The 26,917-nt window shown below is 42.8% G+C and overlaps 1 long non-coding RNA gene across 2 annotated transcripts; it reads right to left on the bottom strand.

Annotated features, from left to right (window-relative positions):
• Positions 1-26,808, bottom strand: LOC147340166 (uncharacterized). 2 transcript variants are annotated; one of them, XR_015158287.1, is made up of 3 exons: positions 26,625-26,808; positions 6,104-6,426; positions 1-318 (listed from the first exon to the last, which is right to left on the bottom strand). It is a non-coding gene; the product is annotated as an uncharacterized LOC147340166 (long non-coding RNA). The 2 variants fall into 2 exon arrangements; XR_015158288.1 differs by lacking the exon at positions 26,625-26,808 and adding an exon at positions 21,505-21,678.
• Positions 26,809-26,917: the final 109 nt, after the last annotated feature.

Raw genomic sequence — 26,917 nt, 5'->3', positions numbered from 1 at the left:
TTCCAAAGGGATTCATTCATTTATTCATAAAACAAATATTGATCAAATACCTCCTCACTGCCAGGTACATGCTTGGGTGCTGGGTGTGTGCATGCTAAGTCACTTCAATCATGTCCAACTCTTTGTGATCCTATGGACTGTAGCCCATCAGGCTCCTCTGTCCATGGGATTCTCCAGGTAAGAATATTGGAGTGGGTTGCCATGCTCTCCTCCAGGGGATCTTCCCTATCCAGGGATCAAACTCGCATCTCCTGCAGCTCCTGCATCAGCAGGCAAATTCTTTACCCCTGAGCCACCAGGGAAGTGTCTCCATGGGTGCTGGGTAAGGGGAAAAAAATAGCAAAATTGTTATAGATCCTGAACTCATGGAGTTCTTCTAGAAAGAGAGGTAGACATAGATCCAATAGTCAAACCAGTATGATATTATAACCTGTGAAGCTGCAATGAAGAAGGAAAATGGGCTCTTGGAGAGCAAGTTACAAGGGACCAGAGCCAGCCTTGGGAGTCAGGGTTGGCTTTGCTGATAAAGGATAGCTTAAACTGATATCTGAAGGATGGATAGGGTAGGGGTGGAAGCCAGAGAAAGGATACTGCCAGAGGTACACTTAAGATTCTTGCCAGCTCTAAATCCCAGAAAACTTAGATCATGGCATCTGGCCCCATCACTTCATGGCAAATAGATAGGGAAACAGTGGCTGACTTTATTATCCTGGGCTCCAAAATCACTGCAGATGGTGATTGCAGCCCTGAAATTAAAAGACGCTTACTCCTTGGAAGGAAAGTTATGACCAACCTAGACAGCATATTAAAAAGCAGAGACATTACTTTGTCAACAAAGGTTCATCTAGTCAAGGCTATGGTTTTCCCAGTGGTCATGTATGGATGTAAGAGTCGGACTATAAAGAAAGCTGAGCACCAAAGAATTAATGTTATGAACTGTGGTGTTGGAGAAGACTCTTGAAAGTCCCTTGGACTACAAGGAGATCCAACCAGTCCATCCTAAAGGAAATCAGTCCTGGGTGTTCATTGGAAGGACTGATGTTGAAGCTGAAACGCCAATAATTTGGCCACCTGATGTGAAGAGCTGACTCATTAGAAAAGACCCTGATGCTGGGAAAGATTGAGGGCAGGAGGAGAAGGGGATGACAGAGGATGAGCTGGTTGGATGGCATCACCGACTCGATGGACATGGGTTTGGATGGACTCCAGGAGTTGGTGATGGACAGTGAGGCCTGGCATGCTGTGGTTCATGGGGTTGCAAAGAGTCGGACACGACTGAGTGGCTGAGCTGAACTGACTGAAACTGATGTCTGAAGGAGGGATAGGGTAGGGGTGGAAGCCAGAGAGAGGCCACTGCCAGAGGTACACTTAAGATTCTTGCCAGCTCTAAATCCCATCTTCCTGTGGTTAGGAATCCCACATCATCCACACTGGGGGTCTAGTCAGACTACTTTCCAGTCTTCACAAAAGTAAGGCATTGCCTGTGTCCAGCTGCCCTGCAAGGACAACCACAGGCCAGTGGGATACCTGGATTTCTTTCAGAGTGATTGCTGCGGGAGGAACTGTGTTCCCTCCATCTTCTCCTCCTACAAAAACATATGCTGAGGCCCTAACACTCAGTACTCACACATGTAACCTTGTTCAGAAATAGGGTCTTTGCAGAGGGTCAAATTAAGACAAGGTCATTAGGTGAAAACTCCAGTTTGAAAAGATGCATGCACCCCAATGTTCATAGAAGCACTATTCACAATAACCAAGACATGGAAGCAACCTAAGTGCCCATCAACAGATGGATGGATAAAGAAGATGTGGGACCATGTTACCATATAATATGGAATATTACTCGGCCATAAAAAAGAATGAAATACTGCCATTTTCAGCCAACATGGATGCACCTAGGGATTATCACACTAAGTGAAGTAAGTCAAAAAGACAAATATTCATGATATCACTTATATGAGGAATCTAAAATATGATACAATTGAACTCATTTACAAAACAGAAACAGATTCATAGACATAGAAGGCAAACTTATGGTTACCAAAGGGGAAAGGAGTGGGGAGGGATAAGTTAGGAGTACAAGGTTAACAGACACACACTACTATAAATAAAATAAACAACAAAGATTTACTGTATAGCACAGGAGACTATATTCAATACCTTCAGTTCAGTTCAGTTCAGTCGCTCAGTCGTGTCTGACTCTTTGCGACCGCATGAATCGCAGCACGCCAGGCCTCCCTATCCATCACCAACTCCCGCAGTTTACCCAAACTCATGTCCATCGAGTCGGTGATGCCATCCAGCCATCTCATCCTCTGTTGTCCCCTTCTCCTCCTGCCCCCAATCCCTCCCAGCATCAGAATCTTTTCCAATGAGTCAACTCTTCTCATCAGGTGGCCAAAGTATTGGAGTTTCAGCTTTAGCATCAGTCCTTCCAAAGAACACCCAGGACTGATCGCCTTTAGAATGGACTGGTTGGATCTCCTTGCAGTCCAAGGGACTCTCAAGAGTCTTCTCCAACACCACAATTCAAAAGCATCAATTCTTCAGTGCTCAGCTTTCTTCACAGTCCAACTCTCGCATCCATACATGACCACAGGAAAAACCATAGCCTTGACTAGACGGACCTTTGCTGGCAAAATAATGTCTCTGCTTTTCAATATGCTATCTAGGTTGGTCATAACTTTCCTTCCAAGGAGTAAGCGTCTTTTAATTTCATGGCTTCAGTCACCATCTGCAGTGATTTTGGAGCCCAGAAAAATAAAGTCTGACACTGTTTCCTCATCTATTTCCCATGAAGTGATGGGACAGGATGCCATGATCTTCGTCTTCTGAATGTTGAGCTTTAAGCCAACTTTTTCACTCTCCACTTTCACTTTCATCAAGAGGCTTTTTAGTTCCTCTTCACTTTCTGCCATAAGGGTGGTGTCATCTGCATAGCTGAGGTTATTGATATTTCTCCCAGCAATCTTGATTCCAGCTTGTGCTTCTTCCAGTCCAGCAATTCTCACGATATACTCTGCATATAAGTTAAATAAGCAGGGTGACAATATACAGCCTTGACGAACTCCTTTTCCTATTTGGAACCAGTCTGTTGTTCCATGTCCAGTTCTAACTGTTGCTTCCTGACCTGCATATTGGTTTCTCAAGAGGCAGGTCAGGTGGTCTGGTATTCCTATCTCTTTCAGAATTTTCCACAGTTTATTGTGATCCACACAGTCAAAGGCTTTGGCATAGTCAATAAAGCAGAAATAGATGTTTTTCTGGAACTCTCTTGCTTTTTCGATGATCCAGCAGATGTATTTGATCTCTGGTTCCTCTGCCTTTTCTAAAACCAGCTTAAACATCTGGAGGTTCATGGTTCACGTATTGCTGAAGCCTGGCTTGGAGAATTTTGAGCATTACTTTACTAGCATGTGAGATGAGTGCAATTGTGTGGTAGTTTGAGCATTCTTTGGCATTGCCTTTCTTTGGGATTGGAATGAAAACTGACCTTTTCCAGTCCTGTGGCCACTGCTGAGTTTTCCAAATTTGCTGGCATACTGAGTGCAGCACTTTCACAGCATCATCTTTCAGTATTTGAAATAGCTCCACTGGAATTCCATGACCTCCACTAGCTTTGTTCATAGTGATGCTTTCTAAGGCCCACTTGACTTCACATTCCAGGATGTCTGGCTCTAGGTGAGTGATCATACCATCATGATTATCTGGGTCATGAAGATCTTTTTTGTACAGTTCTTCTGTGTATTCTTGCCACCTCTTCTTAATATCTTCTGCTTCTGTTAGGTCCATACCATTTCTGTCCTTTATCGAGCCAATCTTTGCATGAAATGTTCCCTTGGTATCTCTAATTTTCTTAAAGAGATCTCTAGTCTTTCCCATTCTGTTGTTTTCCTCTATTTCTTTGCATTGATTGCTGAGGAAGGCTTTCTTATCTCTCCTTGCTATTCTTTGGAACTGTGCATTCAGATGCTTATATCTTTCCGTTTCTCCTTTGCTTTTTGCTTCAAATATCTTATAATAACTGATAATGGAAAAGAATGTGAAAAATAATATAAACAGATATATATGTGTGTGTGTGTAACTGAAACACTTTGCTGCACACCTGAAACAACTCTATTGCAATTAAAAAAAAAGAGGTCATTAGAGTTGACTTTAACCTAATATGAATGGTATACATATAGAAAGGGGAAATTTGGACAGACCCCTAGGGAGAATGTTGTGGGAAGATACAGAGAGACACAGAAGGAAGACAGCCATGTGAAGATTGAGGCAGAGGATGGAGTGATGCAGCCAAAAGCCAAGGAATGCCTGGAACCACCAGAAGCTCAACAAGACAATGAAGGATCCTTCCCAGGAGCTTTGGAGAGAGCATAGCTCTGCTAACACCCTAATTCCAGACATCTAGCCTCCAGAACTGTGAGATAATCCATTTTCCTTGTTTTAAGCCAAGCAGTTTACAGCACTTGGTTACAGCAACCCTAGGAAATTAATACAGTGATGGAGCCACTCAAAGAACTGTCCCTAGGGATCTGAACTGAGCAGCTCGAGAGGAGTGTCACAGAGGAACACTCTGGGTCAAGAGTGTGGTCACCCAGCTCAGACTACTGTGGGTGGAATGGAATAGAGAGGACAAGAGTGGAAGTCAAGGGACAATTAGGAGGCCTGGGTAGCAGTCATGAACTCATGAGACACTAAGGAAGTAATATGTTAGTTGCTCAGTTGTGTCCAACTCTTTCTGACCCCATGGACTGTAGCCCACCAGGCGCCTCTCCACGGAATTCTCCAGGCAAGAATACTGGCATGTGTAGCCATTTCCTTCTCCAGGGGATCTTCCCAACCCAGGGATTGAACCCAGGTTTCCTGCATTGCAGGCAGATTCTTTATTGTCTGAGCCACCAGGGAAGCCCATGGACAGAATTTAATTATTTACATGGCAGAAAAAGAAGCTGAAGGTTTCAAGGGCGACCCCCAGTTTTAGACTTGAGAACCTGGTGATAGCAAAGGTGAAGAGGGCCATGTGGGGTTGGTTCTGCTTAATCTCACCGAAGAAGTTAATTGTATTCTCAAAACTCTTTGGGCTTTTCTCTCATTTGATAGCTAATTTAAAAATGAAAAATGTTTTCTCATTAGAGAAGGCATTCCTCACAGAGAATGACAAGTAGAGAAAACAACTAAGGTCAGATCAGCTTCCTCCTCACTCTGCCATCCCCTCTCTCAGTTTGTATTTCTCAAAGGAGGCCAGTCAGCGTGGGTGTGAGGCAGAATTTTAAGATTCTCAATGACTTATGCCCTGTGTAACCCCCTCCCTCAGAGTGTGGGTGGACCAGACTTAATTAGATGAGCCCTTGAAACAGGGTCTAGAAGTCTGAGATGGAAGAAGTCAGAGAGATTCTGCTGCTGGCCTTGGAAAAGCAAGCCATCACTGGTCCTATAACTGCAAGGAACTCAATTCACCCAATGACTACATGACCTGGGGAGAAACTGGGAGCCTCATTTAAGAATCCAAGCCCCAGTCAACACCTTGACTGTGGCCTTGTGAGACCCTGAGCAGAGGAACCAGTCAAAGCCATATCAGACTCCTGACACGTGGCAAATGTGAGATAACAAGTGGGTGTTGTCTGGAGCCTCTAAAGGTGTGGGAATTGGTACCATAGTGTTGTTGTTTAGTCACTAAGTCGTGTCTGACTCTTTTGCAACCCCGTGGACTGTATCCCACCAAGCTCCTCCATCCATGGGATTTCCCAGGCAAGAATACTGGAGTGGGGTGCCATTTCCTTCTCCAGGGGATCTTCCCAACCAAGGGGTCAAACCCGGGTCTCCTGTATTGCAGGAAGATTCTTTACCACTGAGCCACCAGGTAAGCCCTGGTTACATAGTAGCAGATTCCTAACACAGTGGGGATCCTGACTTTCCCCCAGTCAGATTTCAAAACCGATTCGGCCCTTCCTTATCTTCTTCCTGTCACATTATTTCCATCCATGAAATGTGCTAGATCTGTTTAAGGAGTTCCAGTGATCACAACAGCAGATGCTGGAATGCTCACTGAAGGCATGACCAGCAGACACTGAAAGCCTAATAAGGCCCCAGTAGAATTCCTTACCTCAAGGAGGAAGGTAAACTTTTCTATTGCTCAGGCTTCTGCTGGTGAGCATGGGTTTGGGTGTTGGGAGCTGTGTTGGGAGACAAAGATCACAAGTGAGAGAAGGAGCTGGCCAGGCTGTGTCCTAGAAGGTAAAGAGAGAAAAATGGGTCCCGCTTCCAATGGGAATAGCCTTCAGCTGTGGACTTTGTGGTCTCCAAGGTCAAACAGAGAAGCTTTCTTAAAGCACTAGTGGGCCTGAAGGTCCGGCACGACTGCATGGGTCATGTGATGCTCCACACATCAAACCTGGTGTCTTCAGCTGTTCTTCCAGAAAGCAGAGTCTGAAACAGAGGGCAGATAGTTTATTTTAGAGGTCATCCCAGGAATCAGGCATGAAGGAGCAGAAAGAGTGAGACATGGAAGGAAAGTGAGCCAATACATAAGAGTGTGTTATCAGGGTGGTGCTATCATCAGGAAGAAGAGCAGGCAGAGACCGGCTAGATCCAAAAGGACTCTGGATGCAAGCTAAGAATTTCTAATGGCTTTGGTATCCATAAAAAGAAGCAACATACACTTCTAAGCAGGAGTGTTGCATGATTTGGTGTTCGTTTTATCAGGCTGAGGCAGAGAGACCAGGTTCAAGGCTGTTGTAGAAGTCTTGGTTGGTTGGTTTCAAACATGTTCTTAGAACCCAAGCTTGACAACAGGTTTAGCATATGAGGCTGTGTGGGACACTATCACTGTTATCCAGAACAACAGTTTCCAGCTGTTTATTGTGGTAAAATTTCCTTGGATGGGAGTGTTTTGCTCTAAGACTGATTAGATCACACTGTTATAGGAGAGATGGGATGTAGGTCTTGGCGAAAGTGACTAGTGAGGTTAACAAGCAAGCAGAGGCCAGATCTGAGTCCCTCTTCTGAGGTCAGCTGGTGGCAGGCAGATGGGACATGGGACAGAAAGCAAGAAGGTGAGCCTGACTGGAATCTCTGGCTCTGTTTAGTTTGGTCTGGCTTGGGGGCCAGGGGTTTGTTTAATCTGGTACCAGGACCAGCCTGTGCATTCGGCTCCTTGAAGGCCACCTCTGGGAAATGCCTGGGTGTTATGGAAATTAGATCATTTGTTCCTTCATTCATTCGATAAGCATACTTAGAGAACTGCTAGGGACTGACTCAAAAATAGGTCAGACAGAGTTCCTGCTCTAAAGGGATTCACAGCCTGGGGTATTATGGTCTGCAGCAAGGAGGCAGGCGGGGAGGGGGGAGCTGTGAGTGCCCCTGAGAGGAACTGTAGCCACAGAGAGCCTGGTTGCTAGGGGCGAGGCTACCCACTCCCCATTGCCTGGTGAGGACCCCACCCTCCCTGCTCCTCCCAGGGCAACGGTGGCAGTGGCGGGGCTCGGCCTCCAGTCACAATGAGTAGGGCTGGGAAGAAGCCAGGCTCTGTCTTTGCCCCAGGCCGGAATGTGCTCGCTCAGCTGGGACTCAAACCCAAGACAATCGTGGGCTTGTGGGGAGCTTGGCCAGGAGGCTCAAGAAGGGTTTCTTTTCTTTCCTTTTAGCCTTTGAGAGCCACTCTAAAAAGTGTTGTTTTCTGCTTAATGGGAGTTCACCAACTAGTCTGTATTTGAGAAAATAGAAAAGAGGGAGAATCAAACATGTAGATTTTTGTTATGGTCCCAGAGGACGCATGAGCAGGGCCTCAAATTTTAAAGTAACGCAATCTAAATTGCTGATGTTCAATCAGATGGAAGATCCCAGGCGGAGTGAGAAGGGCTATTTAGCAAACCAAGCAAAGGTTTTGTAAGTTGCAGGCCAACAGTCTTACAAAGAACCCACAAAAATGGCACAATTAAGCCCTCCCTTCCCTTTTGCACCGCATTTCTCTTCACACCATGAATGATTTGAAGGCTGCATGCTTTTGGATTGCCCTGGTGAAGATTTAGTTTCCGGCTCAAGAAAATCCATGTCAGAAAATTGTCTTTCAGCTTTCACAGAAGATCCAGTTAAAAGACTGCTACCAAAAGAGTCCAGTTCTAGTTTTTCAAAATAAATGCACAAATGGACATAAACAATGGAATGATAATATCAAAACACTATAAATTGTTATCTATGGATTGAGAGATTATAAGCATTTCCATTTCCTTCTTTGAGTTTTTTAATTTTCTTGCCAATTAACTTTTTTTTGTGGTTATAAAACAGTTTTTTTTTTTTTAAAGAATCCCTATGAAGATCAGTTTCCTTATCTGTAAAAAGGGAATAATTTTGCCTCATGTACAGTTCATGAGAATTTGATGATATAATGTATTTACTGATCTGGTCATAGACCCTACAACATATCCCATAGATTGGCATCTATGCTGTGGGCATCAATAGGCATCAATCTATGTTATGTATTTTTAAATTGCCTCGTTTTATTAAAATATTCATCTGCAATTTGATTTTGCTGCTTTAGGTATTTTTCCTTCTCCAGGGTCCCCCAAGGAAATGTGAGTTTGGGGCTCCTTTGCTTCAAGGGCTCCATGTAGAATGGCTAAAAAGTAGAGTATGCTTGTCCCAGGACATGGGATGGGAAATGTCATTCCAGTCTGTTGCTTTACAGAAACATCAAGCCACTGAAAAGAATGGCCCTGACAAAATGTGCCTCTGCAGTTACCTGACCAGGAATCAAACCTGGACCCTCTTCATTGAGAGCACGGAGCCTCTCAATGTCAGAGATCAAGCCCTGAGCCTTTGAAGTGGAAGCACTGACTCCAAGACCCTAGACTACCAGAGAACAAACCCTAGGGAGTATCAAGTAGTGAGAACTCACACAAAGGAAGCCACTTGAATACAAGATCTGGCATCACCCAACCACCAGTAGCCCCCTGTACAGGACACCTCATCTAAACAATAAACAAAACAAAAATACAAACCCAACCATCAGCAGACAGGATTACCACCTCACTCAGCCTTGCCCATTAGAGGAAAAACAAACAAACAAACAAACAAAATCTCAGCACAAATCTCACCCTATACAAAGCTTACACAAACCATTGGAACAACCTTGAAAGTGAAAGTGAAGTCTCTCTGTCATGTCTGACCCTTGTGACCCCATGGACTGTAGCCTACCAGGCTTCTCCGTCCATGGGATTTTCCAGGCAAGAATACTGGAGTGGGTTGCCATTTTCTTCTCCAGGAGACCCTCCCAACCCAGGGGTTGAACCTGGGTCTTCCACATTGTAGGCAGATGCTTTACCATCTGAGCCACCAGGGAAGTCCTGGAACAACCTTAGGAGAGCAGAAACCAAAAGGAAGAAAGAATTCAACCTTGAAGCCTGGGAAAAGGAGACCTCAAACACAATAAATTAAAAAAAAGAAAAGAAAAGGCGGAGAAATGCTACACAAATGAAGGAACAAACTAAAAACATAGACATCCAAATAAATGAAGAGGAAATAGGCAAACTACCTGAAAAAGAATTCAGAATAATGATAGTAAAGATGATCAAAACCCTTGAAAACAAAATGGAAAAAAACAGGAATCAATTAACAAAGACCTAGAGTAATTAAAGAATAAACATACAGAGACAAACAACACAATTACTGAAATTAAAAATACTGTAGAAGGGATCAATACCAGAATAGCTGAAACAGAAGAATGATTCAATGACCTGGAAGATAAAATGGTGGAAATAACTTATGAAGAGCAGAATAAAGTAAAAAGAATGAAAAGTGCTGAGGATAGTCTCAGAGACCTCTGAGACAATATCAAATGCACCAACATTCGAATTATAGGGGTTCTAGAAAAAGAAGAGAAAAACAAAGGTTATGAGAAAATTTTTGAAGAGATTATAGTTGAAAATTTCCCCAACATGGAAAAAGAAATAGTCAATCAAGTCCAAGAGGCACAAAGAGTCCCATACAGGATAAACCCAAGGAGAAACACATCAAGACACATACTAATCAAACTAACAAAGACTAAGCACAAAGGAAGAACACTAAAAGCAGCAAGGGAAAAGCAACAAGTAACATATAAGGGAAACCCCATACATTTAACAGCTGATCTTTCAGCAGAAACTTGCAGGCCAGAAGGGAATGGCAGGATATATTTAAAGTACTGAAAGGGAAAAAATCTACAACCAAGATTACTGTACCCAGCAAGGATCTCATTCAAAATTGATGGAGAAATCAAAAGCTTTTCAGACAACCAAAAGTTAAGGGAATTCAGTACCACCAAATCAGCTTTACAACAAACGTTAAAGGGACTTATATAGTCAAGAAATACAAGAGAAGGAAAAAGAGCTACAGAATCAACCCCAAACAATTAAGAAAATGGAAATAGGAACACATATATCAATAATTACTTTAAATGTAAACGGATTAAGTGCTCCAACCAAAAGACACATACTGGCTAAATGGATACAAAAACAAGACCCATATATATGCTCTCTACAAGAAACCCACTTCAGACCTAAAGACACATAAAGACTGAAAATGAGAGGATAGAAAAATATATTCCATGCAAATGGGAAGCAAAAGAAAGCTGGAGGAGCAATCCTCGTATCAGACAAAATATACCTTAAAATAAAGAATATTATAAGAGATAAGGAAGGACACTACATAATGATTAAGGGATCAATCAAAGAGGAAGACATAACAACACTAACAGACATAAAAGGAGCAATTGACAGTAACACAATAATAGTAGGAGACTTTAACACCCCATTCACACCAATAGACAGATCATCAAAACAGAAAATTAATGAGGAAACACAAGTCTTAAATGATACATTAGATGAGATGGATCTCATTGATATCTTCAGGACATTCCATCCAAATGCAGAAGAATACATCTTCTTTTCAAGTGCACATGGAACATTCTCTAAGATAGACCACATCTTGGGTCACAAATCAAACCTCAGTCAATTTAAGAAAACTGGAATCATATCAAACATCTTCTCCAACCACAACACTATGAGACTAGATATCAATTACAAGAAAAAACTGTAAGAAACAAACACATGGAGATTAAACAGTGCATTTCTAAATTACCAACAGGTTAGTGAAGAAATCAAAAGGGAAATAAAAAAATTTCTAGAAACAAATGATAATCAAAACATGACAGCTCAAAACCTGTGGGATGCAGCAAAGACAGGTCTAAGAGGGAAGTTTATAGCAATAAAATCCTACCCCAAGAAACAAGAAAAACAATCTAACTTTACACCTAAAACAACTAGGAAAAGAAGAAAAAAAAACTCAAAATTAGTAGAAGGAAAGAAATCATTAAGATCTGAGCAGAAATAAATGAAAAACAAACAATAGTAAAGATTAATAAAAGTTAAAGCTGGTTCTTTGAGAAGATAAACAAAATTGACAAATTCATAGCCAGATTCATCAAGAAAAAGAGAGAGAAGAATCAAATCAACAAAATTAGAAATGAAAAAGGAGAGATTACAACAGACAATGCAGAAATACAAAGGATCATGGGACTATTATGAACAACTATATGGCAATGAAATGGATAACCTGAAAGAAATCGACAGATTCTTAGAAAAGTTCAATCTTCCACGACTGAACTAGGAAGAAATAGAAATTATGAACAATGCAATTTCAAGCACTGAAACTGAAACTGTGATCAAAAATATCCCAAAATACAAAAGCCCAGGACCAGATGGCTTCACAGGAGAATTCTATCAAACATTTAGAGAACAGCTAATGCCTATCCTTCTAAAACTCTCAAAAAATTGCAGAGGAAGGAACACTTCCAAATTCATTCTAGGAGGCCACCATCACCCTGCTACCAAAACCAGACAAAGACAACACAAAAAAAGAAAACTACAGGCCAATATCATTGATGAACATAGATGCAAAAATCCTTAACAAAATTTTAGCAAACAGAATTCAGCAACACATCAAAAAGCTCATACACCATGATCAAGTTGGGTTTATCTGAGGGATGCAAGGATTCTTCAATATATGCAAATCAAACAATGTGATACACCATATTAAAAGATAAAAACCATATGATCATCTCAATAGATGCATAAAAAACCTTTGACAAAATTCAGCGCCCATTTATGATTAAAACTTCAAAAAATGGGCATGGAAGGAACCTACCTCAGCATAGTATATGCCATATATGATAAGCCTACAGCAAACATTATTCTCAATGGTGAAAAACTGAAAACATTCCCCCTAAGATCAGGAACAAGACAAGGGTGTCCACTTTCACCACTACTATTAAGCATAGTTCTGGAAGTCCTAGCTACAGCAATCAGAGAAGAAAAAGAAATAAAAGGAATCCAGATCAGAAAAGAAGAAGTAAAGCTCTCACTGTTTGCAGATGACATGATACTGTACACAGAAAACCCTAAAGATAGTATCAGAAAATTACTAGAGCTAATCAGTTAATTTAGCAAAGTTGCAGGATACAAAATCAATACACAGAAATCACTTGCATTTCTATATACTAACAATGAAAAATAAGAAAGTGAAATTAAGGAATCAATCCCATTCACCATTGCAACAAAAAGAATTAAATATCTAGGAATAAACTTAACTAAGGAGACAAAAGATCTGTACACAGAAAATTATAAGACACTAGTGAAAGAAATAAAAGATGACATAAACAGATGGAGAGATATTCCACATTCCTGGGTAGGAAGAATCAATATTGTGAAAATGACTATACTATCAAATGCGATCTACAGATTCAATGCAATCCCTATCAAATTACCAATGGCATTTTTCACAGAACTAGAACAAAAAATTTCACAATTCATATGGAAACACAAAAGACCCCGAATAGCCAAAACAGTCTTGAGAAAGAATGGAGCTGGAGGAATCAACCTTCCTGACTTCAGATTATACTACAAAGCTACAGTCATCAAGACAGTATGGTACTGGCACAAAAACAGAAATGTAGACCAATGGAACAAGATAGAAAGCTCAGAAATAAACCCATGCATCTATGGGTACCTTATTTTTGACAAAAGAGGCAAGAATATACAATGGGGCAAAGACAGCCTCTTCAATAAATGGTGCTGGGAAAACTAGTCAGCTACACATAAAAGAATGAAATTAGAACACTTCTTAACACCTTACACAAAGATCAACTTAAAATGGATTAAAGACCTAAATGTAAGACTAGAAACTATAAAACTCTTAGAGGAACACATAGGCAGAACACTCGATGACATAAATCAAAGCAAGATCCTCTATGACCCACCTCCTAGAGTAACAGAAATAAAAACAGAAGTAAACAAGTGGGATCTGACCAAACTTAAAAGCTTTTGCACAGCAAAGGAAACTATAAGCAAGGTGAAAAGACAACCCTCAGAATGGGAGAAAATAATAGCAAATTAAACAACTGACAAAGGATTAATTTCCAAAATATACAAGCAGCTCATACAACTCAATGCCAGAAAAACAAACAACCCAATCAAAAAGTGGGAAAAAAACCTAAACAGACATGTCTCCAAAGAAGACATACAGATGGCTAACAAACACATGAAAAGATGCTCAACATCGCTCATTATTAGAGAAATGCAAATCAAAACTACAGTGAGATATCACCTCACACCAGTCAGAATGGCCATCATCAAAATTCTGCAAACAATAAATTCTGGAGAGGGTGTGGAGAAAAGAGAATTCTCTTGCACTATTGGTGGGATGTAAATTGATACAGCCACTATGGAAGATGGTATGGAGATTCCTTAAATAACTAGGAATAAAACCACCATACGACCCAGCAATCCCAGTCCTAGGCATATACCCCGAGGAAACCAAAACTGAAAAAGACACATGTATCCCATTGTTCATTGCAGCACTATATACAATAGCTAGAACATGGAAGCAACCTAGATGTCCATTGACAGAAGAATGGATAAATAAGTTGTGGTACGTATACATAATGGAATATTCAGATCAGATCAGTCACTCAGTTGTGTCCGACTCTTTGCGACCCTATGAATCGCAGCATGCCAGGCCTCCCTGTCCATCACAAACTCCCAGAGTTCACTCAGACTCACGTCCATCGAGTCAGTGATGCCATCCAGCCATCTCATCCTCTGTCATCCCCTTCTCCTCTTGCCCCCAATCCCTCCCAGCATCAGAGTCTTTTCCAATGAGTCAACTCTTCGCATGAGGTGGCCAAAGTACTGGAGTTTCAGCTTTAGCATCATTCCTTCCAAAGAAATCCCAGGGCTGATCTCCTTCAGAATGGACTGGTTGGATCTCCTTGCAGTCCAAGGGACTCTCAAGAGTCTTCTCCAACACCACAGTTCAAAAGCATCAATTCTTTGGCGCTCAGCCTTCTTCACAGTCCAACTCTCACATCCATACAAGACCACAGGAAAAACCATAGCCTTGACTAGACGGACCTTTGTTGGCAAAGTAATGTCTCTGCTTTTGAATATGCTATCTAGGTTGGTCATAACTTTCCCTCCAAGGAGTAAGCGTCTTTTCATTTCATGGCTGCAGTCACCATCTGCAGTGATTTTGGAGCCCAGAAAAATAAAGTCTGACACTGTTTCCACTGTTTCCCCATCTATTTCCCATGGAGTGATGGGACCGGATGCCATGATCTTCGTTTTCTGAATGTTGAGCGTTAAGCCAACTTTTCCACTCTCCACTTTCACCTTCATCAAGAGGCTTTTTAGTTCCTCTTCACTTTCTGCCATAAGGGTGGTGTCATCTGCATAGCTGAGGTTATTGATATTTCTCCCGGCAATCTTGATTCCAGCTTGTGCTTCTTCCAGTCCAGTGTTTCTCATGATGTACTCTGCATATAAGTTAAATAAACAGGGTGACAATATACAGCCTTGACGTACTCCTTTTCCTATTTGGAACCAGTCTGTTGTTCCATGTCCAGTTCTAACTGTTGCTTCCTGACCTGCATACAAATTTCTCAAGAGGCAGATCAGGTGGTCTGGTATTCCCATCTCTTTCAGAATTTTCCACAGTTTATTGTGATCCACACAGTCAAAGGCTTTGGCATAGTCAATAAAGCAGAAATAGATGTTTTTGTGGAACTCTCTTGCTTTTTCCATGATCCAGCGGATGTTGGCAATTTGATCTCTGGTTCCTCTGCGTTTTCTAAAACCAGCTTGAACATCAGGAAGTTCACGGTTCACATATTGCTAAAGCCTGGCTTGGAGAATTTTGAGCATTACTTTACTAGCGTGTGAGATGACTGCAATTGTGTGGTAGTTTGAGCTCAGTCATAAAAAGGAACACATTTGAGTCAGTTCTAATGAGGTGGATGAACCTAGAACCTATTCTACAGACTGAAGTAAGCCAGAAAGAGAAAGATAAATATCATATTCTAACACGTATACACAGAATCTAGAAAAACGGTATGGAAGAATTTATTTACAGGGCAGCAATGAAGAAACAGACATAAAGAATAGGCTTATGGGCATGGGGAGAGGGGAGGAGAGGGTGAGATGTATGGAAAGAGTAACATGGAAACTTACATTACCATATGTAAAACAGATAGCCAACAGGAATTTGCTGTATGGCTCAGGAAACTCAAACAGGGGGTCTGTTTCAACCTAGAGGGGTGAGATGGGGAGGGGGGAGATGGGAGAGGACATATACACATATGTATACATACATACATATATACCTATGGCTGATTCATGTTGAGGTTTGACAGAAAACAACAAAATTCTGTAAAGCAATTACCCTTCAATAAAAAATAAATTTAGAAAAATGTGCATGTGTGTGTGTGTGTGCTCAGGGAAGGTGGGGAGGTGGGCAGGAGGAAATGGAGGAGAATGTTGGAGTTCAAAGATTTTAAGAAGGTGAAATCTCCCTTAAGATGGAGGAGAATTAGAGACTGTCTGGGACTCTTTGGTGAAAGGGGCTGGTTTCTTGCAGGTCTAGCTAGCATTGGACACCCAAACCCTGTTCCTGAACACGGTGACTGAGTAGGGTTACATTCTCTGACTAAAGGGCTCTGGGATGGCAAGTATAATGATGTCTGTCATTTACTCTAAGTGATTCAGCATAGACCATGTGATTGGATGTATGTGAGAGTTTAAGCTTCAGTGCTAGGGGCCATCAGTTACACCACTCCAGGAGTACTTAGCTGATATTCAATCAAAAAGGTCACCTTTGAAAGGGGGCTCCTTCAAGCATGCCATCCATACTGTTCCAATAAACATTCAAGGCTTTCCTACTAATTAGTACATAGCGCATATCAGAAATGGGTTTTCATAGGTGGAATGAGTGACTTGTTAGCTAGCAGGAGGAATGCCAGAAACGGGCTCTCTTCTCACCTGTGGTCCCCTCGCCTGTACACTTTGGGCATACAAGCCCACTGCCAAGGGCCAGTAACTGCACTGCCTGGCCTGTGGGCTTTATTTTGTCATTGAAGTCCACTTTGTTGTCTGTGTGTCTAGTCACAGGGGTCAGGAAATTTATTCCTCTTGTGTAGCCCTCAATCAATCATTAACCAGAGTTGGTGCATAAATACTCCAGCTTCCTTTCCCCTCAAATGGGATAACTCAGGTCTGTGGTATACACTGGCTCTAAGTATTTAGCCTATAGATTTAACTTCTAGTCACCTACAGTGATAATGGACTCGGTAATACACCTTTTATTGAATGGTCTTAGCCATTCTCCTATCAGTTCCTTCACCTCTTAAATGGACTATCTGGCTTATGGGAAAACCCAAATGGAAGCATGAACAGGCCATAAGAAGCTAGCAAGGCCTGTAGCCTATATTCACTTGCAATTCTAAACTGAAATTTGAAATGATCTTGTACCCAACCTTGAACAGGAGAGATTCAATCATACCATTCAAAAATCCTGCCTCTGGAGCTTTGAGATTTACCTTTAGTAAACCTTTTAAGCAAGGTGGTTATTGGAGCACCAGGAAGGACAGAAACCCAGGGCTTCTAAGCCTCCAGGTTGTAAGAATTGTTCCTGTGCTTTCCTTTTTTTAAAAAAAAAGTCAATAAATGTCCGTGCAAGTGGCAGAATTTGTTTACAAACTTGCATTCTTTGGGCAAGGTTATAGGAAGGGTAGTTATTACTTCCCTGTCTCAAAGTTTCTCTTGGCTACAATGGCCTACCCAAAAGAACCAAAGAGCTATGCATGCTGGCACAGAGTGCTTCAAAATTACAGGGAAATGGGCTACTGAACACCAAGATATATATATAAAAGGTGACTACTGAGCACTAAACACACCCCAGGGTCCTTCCTCAAATGTCATCTGTATAAAGTACTAAAACCTTTCACACAGCCTTGGGAAGCAGGGACATAGAATTAGGAGTAACTGAGATTGACTTCCCCACCAGCTTAGAGCAGATCAAGTTGAATTTAGTAAAATATACACTTCACTTCTTACACCCAGATTTATAAACTAAAACTCATACTTACACACATTAAAATTTTACATTGTCTATGTTTTTCCACAATTAACCAAACCTAGACTGTGTCCTCAGTCACTGAATTTTCCAACAGGTCCATTGATTTCAATTATTCTTGAGTTCTTCCTACCTCCATCAGCTCTCAACCAGGCAGTCCAGCGTCTCTGTCTGGACCCTGCCACACCTTCTAACTGGAATGTTTTGTTTTTGCCCTACAATGTTTCAAAGGAGCCTGGTAGGCTGCGGTCCATGGGGTCGCTAAGAGTCAGACACGACTGAGCGACTTCACTTTCACTTTTCACTTTCATGCATTGGAGAAGGAAATGGCAACCCACTCCAGTGTTCTTGCCTGGAGAATCCCAGGGACGGGGGAGCCTGGTGGGCTGCCGTCTCTGGGGTTGCACAGAGTCGGACACGACTGAAGTGACTTAGCAGCAGCAGCAGCACAATGTTTCTATTCCACAATGTACCACAGGTAAGAAGACTTGAAAGGCTGGGTGAATCCGTGGCTGGGGTCTGGAATGATCTGAAGGCTTCTTCACTTATATGCAAGGTGTCAGAGCTAAGATGATTCAAAGTCTGGGTTTCTCTGGGATGGTTGACCAAAGCATCTAGCATATGGTCTCTCCTTGTAGCTTGGATTCTCTCAGCACGAGAACTGGTTTGTAAAGGGAGCATCCAGAGGGAGAGAGTATTAAAAGAATAAGCATTTCAAGAGCCATAGAGAAAGCTGCAGGGTGTCTTATGACCAAATCTCAGAACTCATATACATAACATACTTTTGCCATACTCTACTGGACAAAGCAGTCACAAGTCTGCCTAGATCAAAGGGAGGGTACCTAACTCCCATCTCTAAGTAAGAGGAGTGTCAGAGAATTTAAAGCTTTTTTTAAAAACAAAAAAACCCACCAATGGCCAGGAAGGGATAAGAGGTGTCAAAGGTAAATCATCCATGTATTTGAAATCCTATAGGATCTTCCCTTGAATGAGCTGATCCTTCATCGAATGCAGATGAAGCTCCGGATGTTTGATATCGACTCAGTTCAGGAATGATTCATGTGATTGTTGCTGCCACATCCAGAGGATGAAATGGAAGGGAAGACAGCTGAAATATTAATCTATGGAGGCCTGTCTTTTCATGAGATCTTATAAATTATACAAAGCGAGTCACTGGTTCTAAGTGGATTAGCTGCCCATCATGTAGGCAAGGTCATGGCCCATGCTCTAGTTAAGGAAGATTGTTTCCCTCCAGTTTAAATGATAATATATCTAGAGAAACTTTGAACTCAAATGCAAGTAGGCAAGCTAAGTTGAAATTTCTTATCATGAAACCAAATAAATTACCTCTCTTTAAGGCAGAGCAATAGTTTCTTAAATTCCAAAGGAAGGAAGTAGGAAGTGAAAAATAAACCAAAGTTTTAATGAGTTGCCATCCAGAGAATTTATACAGCTTTCCAAATCCTTCTAGGAGCCTGGATTCCGTGACTTCACAGTGGTTCATTGAAGTCTTTGAAAGTTATTAGGTGATTAGCATAATGATGATTTCCATAATTATGAGATCATCTACTGTATTTGGAGAATTCCTTCAAATTTTTTGAGGAATCTTAACAGTGATTATCTCATTTTATTTTCATAATCATACCATAAGATGCGATGGACTAGTAAGTCCATCTTACAGATAAAGAGAAATGAGGCACTCAGGAGGGTTTATACATTGTCCAACTTAGCCAACAATATTTTGGCAGGCCAGCCCCTGGAATTGGCACTCTCAACCCTAATTCCTAGTTAACCAGATAATATTAATCCTGCAATGGTTTCTATGGTGCTCGAGTGAACATCTGTGATGCTCCAGTGGTGCTCACGGTTCCTCCCCGGACACAAAATCACAGAGCAAGGGCTGAGAAGAAGGTGGCTTGAATTTCTTCCTAGTCAGCCTGTCTCTCAGCATCCTCTAGCATACCCTAAATCTTTCAAGGCCTGTGGTGCTTCGGAACTGCTTTGAACTATAATAAAAGGCACCATAGAAATATTCCTTCCAGCTGCTGAGTTTACAAGACTAAGGGTGATCTCAGATGCCTCTGGTCACACTGCCCTGTGCAATGAACAATTAACCTGGAGCCAGTTTCCTCTCCTTAGAGTTACAGGATTTACTGGCTGACACCACACAGTCATGGTGGGTCACGTTAGTCCACCTCTCTCTCTACCCTGTATGTCTAACTCATCACGAAATTCTCTCTAATGCTCCTAAACACGCCCCTTGGCCGTGGGTATACCTGTGAATGTTTAACAATGGGCTCTACCAAAAAAGAAAAAAAAAGCAAAGCAAAACAAAAACAGCCACCTACAATTTGTATGTGGGCCAATTTCTTTGGTGTAAATACCTTAACCATTGCTGATTTCAAACTAACAATCTGACCACGTTTCCCTGCTGCATGAGACCCAAGCCTGATTCCTTCACCCAGTATAAATCCTGACATCTACAGCAAGATACACAAGTTCCTTCAGGGTCTGGAACAGTGGTTCTCAGTGCTGGCTGCCCATGAGAACCACCCGAGGATTCTACCTTTATTAAAAATGTTTATATTTTGTTCATGGAGCTTTTGCATTCATTTTTATTTTTTTAAACTACTGCATTCACCTATCACTTATTTTGATAACTGGGTTTGTTGCTGTCCTCTTAAATTTCATAGGCAAAACAAGTACTTCATTTGGTTCACTCTAGTCCCTCTTCTGCTACCTGGAGAATTTTTTTAAATCCCTGTGTCAACACCACAACCCACACTTATTACAACAGAATCTCTGGAGGTGGGAACCAGGCATCAATATTTTGGAAGTTTCCTGATTAATTCTAAGTCCACTTTGAGAACCTCAGTCTAGCTTTCCTGACTTTCTGGCTTCATCTCTTGCCTTGGGTGTACTCTACATTTGCAATCTAGCAGCACTAAATGCCTATAGGTCCTAGAACATCCCAGGCAGCTTCATACCTCCAAGCACTTGTATTGGCTGTTCTTTCTACTTGCAATATTCTTGCTCCCTGTGCTATCCACTGAAGCATTATTCTTTATCCCAGACATTCGCTAAGATGCTTTCCTGGGCTTCCCCCACCCCATGATGCTAATCCCTGACTGTATTAGTCATCCACTGCTTCGTAACAAATTGCCACAAAACTAGCAGCTTAAAGCAACGTGCATTTCTTATCTCCCAATGTCTAGAGGTTGACAGTCTGAGCCCACGTGGCTTAACTGGGTCCTCTGTTTTGGAGTCTTTCACGAGGCTGCAATCAAGATGTCAGCTAGGTCTGCTGTTTCATCTGAAAGCCTATCCCCCTCCCTTCCCACTTTGGTCCTTCCTGAGGTGGAGGTTTATTGCCAGTTGTTTGCCTCTTTTCCTCTCAGCTTCATTTCTGCCCTTCTGTGCTCCACTCTGCATCATTCAGGGTTGGAATCCTACAAAACCAATTTCCCAGACTCATTGGCCAGTGGGCTCTCAGGCAGGTTCTTGTAATGGCAAAAAGTGGCAGGTGACTGGGAAGGTGAGAAGGAGACAGAAGATCTTTTTCTGTTTTTCTCTTCAGAGTGGCATCTTCATGAGCAGGGGGCATCTCTAGTCTCTAGGGACTTTGGTGATTCTAGAGGGCCTTCTGGAATTTCAACAATGGCTCTATTCTGGCAAATATTCTAGCTGCATTGGTGAAGAGCATGCCTCTGGGCTCCTGCTGTCTGTCATTCAGCCTAAGAGTGTCTGTGATTTTCCACCAGGAGTTGCTAATCTCTAGCTTACCTCATTGGAGAAGGCAATGGCACCCCACTCCAGTACTCTTGCCTGGAAAATCCCATGGACAGAGGAGCATGGTAGGCTGCAGTCCATGGGGTCGCTAACAGTCGGGCAAGACTGAGCAACTTCACTTTCACTTTTCACTTTCATGCATTGGAGAAGGAAATGGCAACCCACTCCAGTGTTCTTGCCTGGAGAATCCCAGGGACAGAGGAGCCTAGTGGGCTGCCTTCTATGGGGTAGCACAGAATCGGACACAACTGAAGTGACTTAGCAGCAGCAGCAGCTTACCTCATATCATCGGTTGGGTTGTCTGGAAGCTGATACTGAAGTGGGATTTGGGGGCAGGATATTTACCAAGGAGAGGGAGAAGGAGGCAGCAAGATGGGGTAGAGGCAGAAGTCAAACTGTGATTCCGATCTGACCGAGCTTTGACCAACCCCACAGATGTTGGATATAGAACCCTTCAGAGGTATCCAATCAGTGCATCAAACTGGTGTCTCCGAGGGTGTGGCCTGACCAAGTGCTCTCTGCGGCTGAGGCCCACCCTGACGAGAGCTGACAGCTGAAGCTTTTCTTCCCCAGCACTCCCAACACTCTCAGCATCTGGGACAAAAGTCCTTCCTTCCGGGAATTGTGGGTAGAACATTATGGTGTCCACCACACAACTCGTCTCCCTGCCCATCCAATACTTTGGTACCCAATTCTGTGTATTCAGTTTTGAAATACCTAGAGCGTATTATGCTGTCTTGACTGAACATTCACTGATAACAAAAGGCACAGTGCCATCTATGAAATGAAAAGTTCATCATTCAAGGGCAGTTACTAACAGACAAGAGGAGCAAGTGAAAGCTCATGGAAGTTGGAGTCTCAGAGAGAAAATGGCCAGAGGGCAGCTGTCAGCATGCTCACTCCCCACGCACACCTACTGTGGTCAAATCATGAAGGTGGCAATGGAAGGAACTAGAAACACTGAGAGAGATATGGAGGGTTCGAAGCATGGGCGGGTGTGCTGCTCCTTGTCTCCTATGGGAAGTTGCAAGGCCTTCAGAGTAAGCCCCATATTCAACCTGATGCTTATACACATGGTCTCACAGAGGTCGTGATTTTAAATCGGAAGAAGGAACCAGAAATGAAGGGGGGAAAATGCATGCCGACCAGTCAGCCCCCTTTAAGAGCTTTCACAGACACTCCACCCAGTGACCAATATAGGCTGGAAAATGTGGTTTTGATTTGGCCATATTGCCGCCCCAAATAAAATAGTATTCTGTTTATCAGGCAGGAGAGGGAAATGGATACTCAGTAGGCAATTAGCAGTCCTCACCACAGATGGTGATAGTAAATTGGCAAATTCTGAGTATATTCTTCCTTGCCAAAATTAAAAGTTGACATCATTATGGCAGTCCCCTTGATTTCTAAAACATTATATTGGTCTGTGAAATACAAAACCCAGGCTCAGTGCTCTTAATCACTTTGCTGTACAAGCTTGGACTAGGATACACGATTCTTTGATAAAAAATAGCAAATGTGAAAAACTCATCTAGGCTGAATGGCAGATGAAAAAAAGACTCTGAGAGACCTGCCCACCACACATGTGGCCTTTCTTTCTGCTTCTCTTGAGTGACCAGGTGCTCACTGCGACCTTTTGAGATACTTGTGCTGTCCCATAAACAGGTCCTTAACACGGGCTGTGGTGGGCCATGTTGGAGAGGAGAGTGGTGCAGCTTCCTGGGCTCCTCCAGCTTTCTACCCCATCTCCTGGCCTCGATAGCTCTGTCCCATACTCTAGTCATCCTGAGTGGCCTGTCCTTCCTGGCATTCACCCAACATCTTGCCTCCATGGCCTTCCTTGAACTGCTGCCAGTTGTATTCTTGCCAATTTCCTACAGCTGTGTGGGAAAATTCCTTCCATCTCTCCAGGCTCAACTCAAATGCTGCCTCCTCTATGGAGTCTCTGAGCTCCCTTCAACTTGAAGCAGCCCTTCTTGTCTGAACTCCCAGAGAACTTCATTGGTGCCTCTATTATAATACTTTATCCATATTATGGTTATACAGGTATGTTTGATTCCTTTAAGTGAGCATGCTTATCTTTTTTATCTTTTTAAAAAATTGACATGTAGTTGAATTTTTGGGCTTCCCTGGTGGCTCAGTGGTAAAGAATTCACCTGCAAATGCAGGAGACTTGGGTTTGATCCCTGGGTCGGGAAGATCTCCTGGAGAAGGAAATGACAACCCACTCAAGTATTCTTGCCTGGAAAATCCCATGGACAGAGGAGCCTGGTAGGCTATAGTCCATGGGGTCACAAAAGACACAGACATGACTTAGCGACTAAACAACAGTGGTTGATTTATAATATTGTGTTAGTTTCATATCAATGTAAGCCCAGAACTTAGAATAGTAACTGGCACACAGAAGGTACTCAGTGCATGTTTGCTGAAAGAATAGATACATTAAAAATGCAGAATGAATGAATATTATAATTAATGAATGCAGAATCAATGGATGCACATATAAAAAATTAGAATGAATGAATGAAGAAAGAAAGAGAAAGAGAAAAGGATGAATGAAGGAATGAATGAATAAATAAATAAATGATCACACAGCTCCTTCTGGGTGAGCATTGGCCGGCCTCAGCCTTGACAGCCTCCAGGGTGGATAACTCACAGACTCAGCAGCATGCACACCTTCTCTTTGTCAGATTTTCCCTGACAGGAATCCTCTCTTGTCATTGCTCGTTATCTTTGCTATCCCTGAGCCACCCTGTGTCCTCTCCCCCACAGATCAAGAAGGGAATCCAACTTAGCAGGCTCAGCATGACCAACGGGGAAGAGCAAGTCTTGGCTGCTGCCAACCAGAGGGCAGCTGGAGTGACAGTCAAGCACACGTCTTTCCGAGATGGACAAAGACAGGCACAGAGTCCAAGGGCGTCCGGGCAGACTGGAGTTGGTGTGAATATAAGGGGAAGCCTGCATTTTTCACAGCTGGCGGGGGTGGGGGTGGTAATCAGGCCACGTTGCAGGCCAAAAGAAAGAGCCCCCTTTGCAAAATGTGAACACATCCCATTTTGTCGGATGTTAAACTGAAACAACAAAATGCAGCCAACCAAGCCACCTACCAACCAAATAAGTAAACAGATAAAGCAAAGCCAAGTAAAACCATCCCCGACACCTTAACTTGGAAAAGCAGCTTTTCTTTTTCAGGGTAAACCTTATCTCTTCCAGGACGACATTTGTTTTCATCAGGTTTCACAGAAATAGAAGGGTAGGCTCTAACTCCCTGATCCTGCTAATAATTGGAATTCTCCGTCCAACTCCCCCACCCCCACTCCTCACTTCACCCCCTTCCTTCCTTTTCTCTGGGTCTTGCCTCTGCGTCTCTTTCTCTCTCTCTGCCCCCTCCCTCCCATCCCTCACCACTGGGCAAAGTCCTAATGCCATTTCCCTTTTCCCACGTGTCTTTCCCAGATTAGCAAGGAAGCAGGCATCACAGAGCCCGCAAAGAAATAGCTTTGCTGATAGCTGTGATGTCAGCCAGCAACATTTCCCTGCCCGTGATATCAGAGCTAGGGCTACAATCAGATTGAGTATTGGGGTACAGGAGATATTTCATTTCAAAGCATTTAAGAGGCATTAACTAATCCATCTTTGCTGATGAGGGAGGTGGCACCCCACTCTCACAGAGGGGCTGAGTTTGCAGCTGCTTAGCAGACACTGTGCTTTACTGTGTGGAAGTGGAAAATAGGAAAGGAAAAACGCATCTGCCACAGTAAATTGATATTCCTTGTGCAAGCCCTGTTTCCTAGAAAGGCACCTCCTTATCAGATTCCAGACCCGAGTTACAGTTTCTATTTGAGGCTTGAACTGCACATAGGTAATTATTTCCACCCATTTCTCCTTCCAGCTAATGGCAATGTGAAGGGTAGGAGGGCGTTTCTACCCTGAGAATAATAAAAACAAAACCCAAAATCTCCACCAACAGTGGAATGACATGCAAATAACCCAAGGCAGGGAGTGGGCTGAAGGGGGCTGCTCTCTGGATGTGATGGTGTCAGCGGCACGCTGAGCTCTGAGTGGTTGGGAGAAAGCATGGTGGGGAATGATTGAGATCAAGACTCAGGAGGATGAGCACGTGCACAAACATGCATGTGTGTGTGTGTGAAGAATGGAAAAATGGGAGAGTGGGTGCACCTTAGCCCATGATTTGAAAAGTCACTCTGGTCATCCCAAGAACCTCTTGTAAGAAGACAGTACAACCTCACAGGTAAAATTAGTTTCCTATTTTAAAAATGTTCTGCTTTGTCAATTCTCCAGGAAGCTTTTGACTATACAAGATATTAATACAAGGCCACTGAGTTGCTTGCAAAGCTCAGTGTATCTGTGTGTTTGCCCCCAAACACAGCTTTTGTTCTAAAAGCTGGGACATTGCGGTTTGATTGTTCTTCAGGCCAATCTCTGTGCCTTGCCCTTTCCCTGCACTGATCACATTCAGCTCATGCCAGAGATCTAGACCATGTGGTCATACAATGCTGGGCATCACAATTCCATGAGGATGTCTGGAGATGCCACCTCTGCTTTCTATTTCTCTTAGAGACCCAGAACTTCAAAGCTGTCAGGGCCATTAGAGATCATCTGGGGTCAACTTGCTCATCTTATAGATGACCAAAGCTCAGGGAAGAGCGCTGGCTCTTGAGAAGCCAGCCAGCTAGACCTTGGAAGACAGTACTCTTACTAGACTCCTAGTCTGCTCAAAACCATTGCAAGCTTCTTGAGGGCAGTTCAAGTCATTTGCTGGTTACTTTGCCTGCATTTCCCATACCTTCTTTTCAAAGTCCCTAATGGGTGGCCAGTCAGCCCCACAACCCCATCTGCTAGCCTCTGTTGGTGGGGGGTGAGGGGGCAAGAATGGATGGCTGATCTAAGTTGTACTGTTTGATAAATCTTTTCCAGGAATTGGGAATTTAAGTATCTGTTATGCCTAAATGGAAAGCACACATCAGGCCCTCAAGGTAGGTCCAAATTTTTTCCCAAGAACAACGAGAAGAAAGAGAAAATGCCGGTTGCTGAGATAGGATTTAAGGGCCTCATAGAGAGCATCAATGGGAAATGGCTCACTACCTGCTTCCCAGTGGATTTTAAGTTCTTGTTACATTCCTCATGAGTCCTGCTGCCATTCCTACCCTAGAGTTCTGGGAGACAACCACAAACCCTTCCAATATGTGCTCCTTTTTGCTTAAGACAGTTTGAATAGATTTCCGTCACTTCCTCCTAAGTCCACATACTACTCATACTTTCATTGCCAACTCCTACTGCAATGCCTTCTGTATCAGTTATCTATTGCTGTACAACAGATTACTCCAAAACATAGTGGCTAAAAACACAGACAGAAAAAAAAGTAAAACCAATTATCTCACGGTTTCTGATGGTCAGGAATCTGGACATGGCTTAGCTGGGTTTTCTGGCTCAGTGTCCCTTGCAAGGCTGCAATGGATGTATTGCTGTGGTTGTAGTCCCATCTCAAGGCTCAACTAGGGGAGGATGTACTCCCAAGCCCACTCGCCTGGCTGCTGGCGGGCTTCAGAAGATCTGCTTCCAAGCTTGTGCACATGGGCCTCTTTACAGGCTTCCTTTAAGATGTAACAGGCTTCCTTTAAGATGTGGCAGCTGGCTACTCCTAGAGCAAGCAATGCAAGAGAGAGTGAGAGAA

The sequence above is a fragment of the Bos grunniens genome, chromosome X (genome assembly GCF_055505025.1).
Source record: "Bos grunniens cultivar Pamir isolate PY7600 chromosome X, Bosgru_T2T1.0, whole genome shotgun sequence".
Taxonomy (NCBI): domain Eukaryota; kingdom Metazoa; phylum Chordata; class Mammalia; order Artiodactyla; family Bovidae; genus Bos; species Bos grunniens.
This window is presented reverse-complemented; position numbering and strand designations above follow the sequence as displayed.